General features: G+C 57.3%; 2 long non-coding RNA genes across 5 annotated transcripts in view; one reads left to right on the top strand and one right to left on the bottom strand.

The window, feature by feature from the left end:
• Positions 1–341: 341 nt before the first annotated feature.
• LOC104871598 lies at positions 342–5070 on the bottom strand. Of its 4 annotated transcripts, none has more exons than XR_002025832.2 (3): positions 4131–5070; positions 1950–2232; positions 342–721 (listed from the first exon to the last, which is right to left on the bottom strand). It is a non-coding gene; the product is annotated as an uncharacterized LOC104871598 (long non-coding RNA). The 4 variants fall into 4 exon arrangements; XR_002025830.2 differs by lacking the exon at positions 342–721 and adding an exon at positions 1381–1637; XR_002025831.2 differs by lacking the exon at positions 342–721 and adding an exon at positions 1381–1617.
• Positions 5071–5144: 74 nt separating this feature from the next.
• Positions 5145–8218, top strand: part of LOC104871593 — a 7559-nt gene continuing 4485 nt past the window's right edge. Inside the window, exon 1 of the long non-coding RNA XR_782915.2 lies at positions 5145–5220. This is a non-coding gene — a long non-coding RNA (uncharacterized LOC104871593). The remainder of the gene's footprint in view (positions 5221–8218) is intronic.

Here is an 8218-nt window from a genome sequence, read left to right as displayed (position 1 = left end):
ACTGGACTGGAAACTGCCTTGACCCTGAGCACCTCAGGAACCTCAGACCACAGCATGTGAGCTGTGTCTCTCCCACGCTCTCAGGGAGCTCCTCAGAGTGCGGACTTCCGAGTACACTGGGTCAGGAGGGCCCCCGCGCACAAGACTGAGGGTCATTACTGCTGAAGAGCAATGTGTGTGTGCTGAGGATGTGCCTTCCCCAGCAATAATTTATAAACGAAAGAGGGAAAAATCATAATAATCATTAAAATCCCAAGAAGGAGGCTAATTATAAATGCAGAGTGCTTTATCTTGCCAAGGCTTAAGCTTTAAGTTCCTAAGTGGGAGAAAATCGAGGGCAGTTTTGTTAATTTTATCTGAAATGCCATGTTGTGCATGGCACTCGCAGGTTCCCAGGGTCCAGCAGAGCTGCCGGCAGGCGCCATGGTGGCTGGCCTGTCCAGCCAGAGTCAGAAGTGGTTCTCACGGAAGTGGCCAGGGCAGTGACCGGAAGCAGTGGTCCACCCCACCCTGGAGTCACGGTCACAGCTTCAGGGTGGCACCCGGTCCTCCGATATGGTGGGGGGCTGCACCACAGGGGGAAAGTAAATGGCGTGGCCCATGAGCACACTGGACATCAGCTGAGGGTTTAGAGCTCTTCCTTTTGAAATGGCTGCTTTGTCCACACTGCTCAGGGTGAAAATCCTCAGCAGACTCACAGGGCTTCTAGAGCCCTCACCACCTGAGAAATGAATCATGAGCAGGTTTACGGGACACCAAAGCGAGTCTTCATGGCAACAGGGCTGGGATGCAGCACTGGGTCGGCCGGCAGGGGGCGCCCTCCTGGACTAAAGGAGCAGCTGCAGGTCTGTGTCGGTGAAGGGCAGAGCCGAAGGCTTGCTGCCAGTGCTGGGAATGTGCTGAGAGGGCCCCTTCCCTCTCTCCTGCTCTGAGTCGCCCCAGTTGGCCCCCCCTCTTCCTCTGAGAGGCGCTCGGGGAGGGCACCACACGGCCTGTCTGGCTGCACTCATGTAGGAGAATGGCAGCTTGGTAGCCAGGCAGACCCTGGAGCTAAATTTCCTAGACCGTGGGGGAGGGGGAGGCACACTGCCACTGGCCCAGCCAGGTCCCCCTCCAGCTGGCACAGGATAAATGAGTCGGTGCTTCTCATCTGTCTCACAGGAAGAAAGAGGCCAATGAATAGCCTGAAATTCACTTAAAGGGAAGGTGAGCGAAAAAATGCTCCACTCTTCACTATTTAAAAGCCCAGGAGTACTGGAAGCAAGCGAAATCCCCTTGAACTAATGGATGAGTAAACCCATGGTGGTATATGTTTATACAGTGGAATACTAGTCGGTAATGAAAAATGAGTTACCAAGCCAGGAAAAGACATGGAGGAAATTCAAATGTGTATTACTAAGACATGCATATTACTAAGTTAAAAAAAAAAAGAGCCACTCAGTGAAGGCTGTGTACTGCATGGCTCCAACCCACGACATTCTGGAAAAAGCAAAACTTTTGGTGACAGTGAAGAAGAGGCCGTCGGGGACTGGGGATGGAAGGGCGGGCCGAGCAGCAGGCAGAGGATTCCAAGGGCCACAGCCACTCTGTGTGACGGACACTGCAGTGGTGGGGCTTCTGTCGACACGCACAGGATGCTAAACATGAGAGTGCTTCCCGTGGAGTACGAGCCCTGCCGCTGACAGTGTGGAACCCCAGTGGGGAGCAGGGTGGCCCTGGAGCCCTGAGCCTGGCCCTGCTGGTCCCCTCCCCGTGGGTACAAACCCCACTCTGGGAAAGAGGCAGAGACCAGGCGAGATCTCAGGTGTGAGCGTGCCACACACACCCCCGGTCCGCCCCCAGGCTTCCTGCCAGACAGAGTGTGCCACAGGACAGCGTGTGTCCCCCCTGTCCCCAGCAGTGTGCAGCTGCGGCTCCTTTACATGGGGCTGGACTGGGCCCCGACTCACAGCTGGCATCTGCACTTGTCCAGTTCATCCGCACAGGGTCCCAAGGCTGCCGCACACAGGCGCTGCCTGCAGACCCCAGAGGCCTCCGGGTCCTTGTCCTGGGAGGGGGTTGTGGGGTCCTGGGGACACCCCTGTGGTCTCTGGGGAACTCCTGGATCTGTCCAGATTGGAGTTTTGTTCTCATTTATGCTCCTCAGTCCTGGGGATGCTCCAGAAGTAACCACTCTCTGTGTTACCTCCGCGGACCAAATCAGTTCTCTGCTGGGGCCTCTGCACCTAGCTGCTGCGGGGAGAGAAGAGCTGTGTCACACCTGCCAGTTTACCTGTGCCACCCACCCCATCCTCCGATGGCCTCCGCACCGCATGATGTGCAGTTGTGTTGGTTCTGAGCCATGCTCTACAGCAGGGCCGTGAGCCAGGGGTCAGTGGTACAGGCTGCAGGACTGGGTGCCAGCTGAGCAGCCTGATGGTCACCCCACATTGTCGCTGCGTCTAAGCAGTACACGATCACCAAGCCCCTCCCGACTGCACCCTCACCCAGGCAGGGTATCCCAGCCTCCTCTGGACCCAGCCCACGATCCCCTCACCACCTCAGGCATTCTCCTGCCCTCGAGGGGTAGCTCTGTTCCTGGGAAGACAGCTACACTTCAATCCCAGGGAGGCACTAGGAGGGAGACCTTCAGGAGCCACTGCATTCCTCAGCCAGAAGAGAAAACACTGCAGGGCACTCTGAGCCACTGGGGATGGGGGGCCGTGTGCTGCTCACACCCCAGTAGTGTCCACGGGACTGAGTCCATTGGGCCGGCGGGGTCCCTGCAGTGAGCTGACAGCTCAGCGAGGTAGCCATGCACCCAAGGCGCATGTGAGCAAGTAGCTTATCCCCTCCTGTGTGGCCTCCTCTCCCTGGGAACATCAGCAGCACACCCAGAAATCAAAGGAGCTTGGCGGCCCGCCTATACCCCTGGATGGGTCACCCAGCAGCGTGTGCTCCTGCGCAGGCCCCACTGGTGTGTTCACTGCAGTACAGGAGCCTCCCTGGGACCCAGCTCTTCTCTACAGCCTGAGGCTCGTGTTTGGAGAGTGCCCAGCCAGCAGTGCCCCCAGACTCAGTACCCCACTGGGTCAATGCACCAGAAAGGACGCAGCTGGCTGGCCCTCCAGAGCGAGAGTTGCACCCCCCAGGTCTGCCCAGGTGGCCAGCAGCGCATCAGTGCAGGCCTGGCCTCCCAACTCCAAGCAGACGCTTCCATTCATAAGGCCAATTTTCCACTTCCTTTCCATTCGCTCTGCCTCTCTCTTGTTTTATCGCCACTCTGTCTGTGCGTATCCCCAGCACCTCCCCATTGTCTTCCTCCTTTAAATTTCATATTCTCTGCTTTACTGTTTAACTTGATTTCCTGTCCTTGGACATCTGTTTTTATCATCTTATTCCTACTCGCAGCCTTGCCTTCGGAAGCCACTGCCTGGCCTTCACAGGGAGCTACCTACCCCCCTTTTTCCTGCATGCCCCCCAGGGCAGGTGCAGAGTCCAGATCAGGACTTCGTTCCAGGTTCGGTCTCAGTCACTCCACCCCTCCTCCAGCCTCTCCCATCAGTCACCCAGGTGTGTCCACCTTTCAGAGTGCAGCTAAGCGACTTCACAGCATGGGCCCATCCTAGGTCCCAGGACACCATGCCTCTCTTGGGGACACTGGGAAGCTGAAGACCAGAGCGACAGGGACAGGCTGTGTGGCCATGAGGGAGGTGGGCGGCAGACTTGCTGGGGGTCCCGAGGCCTCTCAGAAAGAGACCTGCATGTCCTGGCCAGCGAGTTAGTCGATAGATCGGGGTGCAGGACCTATCTGGAGGATCCAGAGGGTCGCTGGTGGGAACAGGGACTGTGAGGGACAGCGGGAGATGGGGTGAGGGTACAGGCAGAGGCCAGATGGCATAGGATCTTCTGGGCCATGCAGCGACCCTTGAGGGTCTACAGGGTCTACTGGAGGGCTACATGCCTGTGTCAGACTCGGGGCCTGGCTGGCAGAGCACTGTGGGAGGGGCAGCTGCGGCACACAGGCGGGATGGAGGTGACAGGCCTCAGGTCACCATCCGGACAGAAGTGACGGAATGTGGATGCTCTGGGGGAGACAACATGAAGGGAGAAAAAGGACAAATAAAATAAAAGTCAATTCTCAGCCCCACCCTGAAGGTGCTGGCGCCATGAGCTGAATTGAGGCACAGCTGCAGCCCCTGAAGCAGTCCTGGGAGTGCACGTGGCCGCTGACCCGGGAACACGGGATCCACAGCCCTTCTGAGGGCGATGACAAGCAGGCGTGAGGGTCACACTGGGTCCCCTCCGGACGGCCTCCTCTGCTGTGCTGTGCTTCCATAAACAAGCGAGAGACAAGGCAGGCACCGTCAAGGTCACAGGAGTGCTCTGTGACGGGCACCCCCATGACAAGCATCTCTCTGATCCACCCCTGGTGCACCCCGCTTCGGCAACAGCACACAGGAAATACGCAAACAAAGCCATGACACCGGACAGATAAAGACCCTCCCGCCGGCGCTCCGGTATGCGCCCGCCTGCTGCAGCAGAGCTGTAGCTTCGACAGCCGCCCCCGGGGTCAGGCTTTCCAGGTCCTCACTGTCGCCCTGCCGTTCTCCACCTGCCCACAACCTCAGACCTGGGCCCCGCAGAGCGGGGAGCACGCCGCTGTGGCCCTCACCCTGCAGAGCGGACAGGCGACAGACGCCCCAGGAGCTGCAGTGCTCTGAGAGCGAGGTGGGTGTGAAACCCTGGAAGCCAAAGAAGATTCTCTGCCCCTGGAGAATGGACAGCGCAGGGTGGAAGGGGCCTTGTCTCTGGACAGCTGGCGGTGACCGGACAGAGCAGCCTCAGCGCAGAGGCCCAGAGCCTGCACTCCTACCTGTGCAGCTGGCCAGGACTGCCTAAGAGGCTAGAAAAAAGAAAGGAAAAGCTGGGGTCAGCTGGCGGGTGCATCTCCCGGCAGCCACGCCCACAGGTGACGTCACACTGCCCAGGAGGCCACACTCGGCCTGAGACACAGAACGCGGCCACCTGCACATCCACGGCTGCTCCCGTCTCTGGAACAAGGACCGCGGCCTCCCTGTGCGAGGCTTATGTGAGGTAATGACCCACAGCCTTCAAATGAGCCTGGCTTACCATGAATTTCAGTCAGCGCTGAAGGGGAAAGATGGCGTTGGTGAAATCAGACTTTCATGGTAACAGTGCTTCTCCCGTTTATTCCCCGTGACCACCTAGCTTGCGCAGGTGAGAGTTATGGAACTGAAGGCAGAGAGCTCGGACATGTGCCCTTCTCTCTCTCTCTCTCTCTCTCGCTCTCTCTCGCTCTCTCTCTCCCTCCCTCCTGCCCTCTCAATCTCTCACTTGGTTCTTCCTTTAAGCCTGTTTTTTTTTCTTCTGTTCGTGCAGGGAAGTTTTCTTGAGCTATTTTCGTTCACTTCCACAGTGCCTCAAACATCTTCAACTTTCCCCAAAGACCTTATTTTATTCTACAAGCACACCTTTTGCTAACACTCTCCTGCTTTCTTTACAAAACAGCCTTTTGTCTAACCATGAAGTGTCTAAAAAATAAGAGGGGCTCAACAGTGGGGAGATGCAGGCTTGATGTAAGCATTTGATTTGCTTCTAAAGATGCACCCCTTCCCAGACACCTCAACAAGTGGGAGACAGAGCGGAGAAGTCTATCGAGCTTAGCAAACATCTGTAGTCCAATTACAGTCAACAGTTTACAGGTGCTGAGAGGAAACAGTCACTCACAGCCACCCTCCCAAATGCATTTTCCTAATCTCTCTCAGAAACAAAAGCACACTTCTCTCTAGGGCCCTTTATCCAGGTGCCAGGGCAGGGCTCCAGCCCCTCCTCCTGGCTGCTGTGTCCTCCCACGATGGCAGAGAGGTCACAGGCCAGAGCCTCCCTCCCCAGTGACTGTGCTTCTCCGACTCCTCCCTCAGGGCTGACTCTGCCCAGTGGAGGTCCGAGCTCACAGACCCAGGGCTGGGCCCAGAAAGCAGCATTTTTGAGGCTTCAGGCACTGCATGTGCCCTGGGAAGAAATGTGTTTGTCTCAAGTGCCACCGTGTCTGGCATCAGTGGGGAGGGTGCTGAACGTCTGGGTCCCAGGTCCCACTCCCCCAGGTTCCGAGTCCCAGAGTCTCAGTGGAGCTGTGGATCTGCATTTTTCATGAGCCGGTCTGCTCCTTCTGTGCGGATGGTCAGCAGTGGGGGTGGTGGAGGAAACTGGGGAACTTGCAGGTGCCCATACAATGGGGTGGCTTTGCATTTTTAAGTGGCTCCTGCAGCTGTGGGCTTTGCCCACCCAGGGCCCGCAGCAAGCAGACTGGCATTCCTTGGAGAATCACTGCTTTGGATCTGCAGTCGGATCGTATTTCCCCCTTCACACGTCTTCACCACTTCATGCAGACGAAGTCTGACAAACCGATGCTCTCTGCTGGATTCGCATGGGTTACTGCAACTCTTCGGACACTTCCTGAGAATGCGGCTCTGTTCTCTGTCACATGCTGCTGAGCAGGTTGCCTTGAACGGATCGTCCGGGGCTTAGGGTGCAGGCGTGCAGCTCCCCCCACGTCTGACTGTGTGATGGGTGTTGAGGAACCCACCCCGTGGAGGTAGGAGGAGTCCAAGTTAATGTACACAGAGCTCCTGCAGCCAGGCCTGGCACACAATCAGTGCCTAGTAAGGGCCAGTCGTGGCCAGGATACCCTCTCCCTGGAGTCACAGTGCATTTTAGGAGGGCAGAGACTCTCAGACACTTGGTTGTAGGCAACTAGGACATGCGCTGAGCCCCGCATCTGGAACCCAGGCCCACCTGCTTTGCAAACATACTCTTCTTCCAGAACTCACCAGCTTGTCAGTCTGGGCAACCTCAGGACTCTGGACAAGGCTCTGCATCACACTCGGCCTCCCGAGGACATGGGTGGCACTAGGGATGGACATTTCAAGGCAGTGTCCGACTGCACCAGGCAGGGACAAAGCAGCCGCAGAAGGACACAGGATAAAGAGCATCTCTCCAAGGAGCGGGCTCAGGACTGAGGCATCGAACCCGCCAGCGTGGATTTGGGCTGTGCTTGTTCCCCAAACCGCACTGGCTGCCAGGGACCTCTCAGCCAGCCTGCACGCCACGATAAGCTTGGCACACTCAGCCATGAGAACTGGCAACCTCTTCTCCCCTGCAGGCAGGGAACTGGACAAGACGGGGAGGGGAGACAAGATCTGGTTCCTGCTTATTAGTTCCGCGGTCACAGGTGGAGAAATCAAACCTAGCCTCAGGTATTGGACAAAGAGCTCTCTGCGCAACTTGGGCTGTTCCAAACTTGACCTTAAATGTAACTCCGCAGGAGCCAGCAAGCCTCTCCCCCAAGGCCAGGCCTGGAGGGCGGAAGGAAGGGGCTTTCTGCATGTGTGCTGGCCTGGAGTGGACTCTGACCTTGGCCCTGAGGGCTCCACTCACTCTTCTCCTTCCTGGCGTTTCTTAAACCAGATCTAATGTATTCTGGATACCGAGCTCCTTCAAACCAAGACAAAGAAAATCTGAAATATCTGAGCAAACAAACCACTTTTCTTTAAATCTCTGAGCTAAAGGAAACTGCAGAAACCTTTACTCACTTCCCAAGCTGTGCGTATTAGTTCCTTGAGGAAGTGTTCCACAGTTTGGAAATCATCCAAGCAGACAAATGCAGTCGCCTGGCCTGTGGGAGCCTGTGTTCCCCACAGCCCTGCTGTCCGGGAATGTCTTCTTTTCTGGGCACTCTGACTGCTTTCTTGGCTTCTGGGGCCCAACAGTGCCTTCTGCTGCACAAACAGAGATCAGTCCCATCCAGACCTTAGGGCCCAGGGCAAGCAGGCCGGGACCTGGAGCTGGAGGGTAGCAGCAGACTCATTTCCCTCTTCTCCTGTCCTCTGCTGTCGTGGTAGTGGCCATTGCTCCCGAGCTGCCTCAGTGGGCTTCGGCAGCGAGGCCTGGGCGGGGTACTCAGCAAGAGGACACCAGGGACACAGAAGGCAGAATGAAGTACCCGTCCCATTCTGGGGCCTGGGAGGGCGCTGGACTGAGGTCACCGGGTGCTCCAGCCAGAAGGGACTCCAGGCCCGGGGACAAGTACCTGGCAGTCTTCTTCGGTTTTCATACCCTCTTCTCCTTTGGCCTCTGCCCCAAAGGGATGCAGGTGTCCCGCAGGGCTGGGCTCCAAGGAAGCAGCCCGGCCAGGCGGCGGGCGTGGCGGCGGGCG

This window comes from Fukomys damarensis, unplaced genomic scaffold, assembly GCF_012274545.1.
Source record: "Fukomys damarensis isolate Sample0158 unplaced genomic scaffold, DMR_v1.0_HiC HiC_scaffold_22, whole genome shotgun sequence".
Classification (NCBI taxonomy): domain Eukaryota; kingdom Metazoa; phylum Chordata; class Mammalia; order Rodentia; family Bathyergidae; genus Fukomys; species Fukomys damarensis.
Note: the sequence above shows the minus strand (reverse complement) of the source record. Positions and strands in the feature narration are given on the sequence as shown.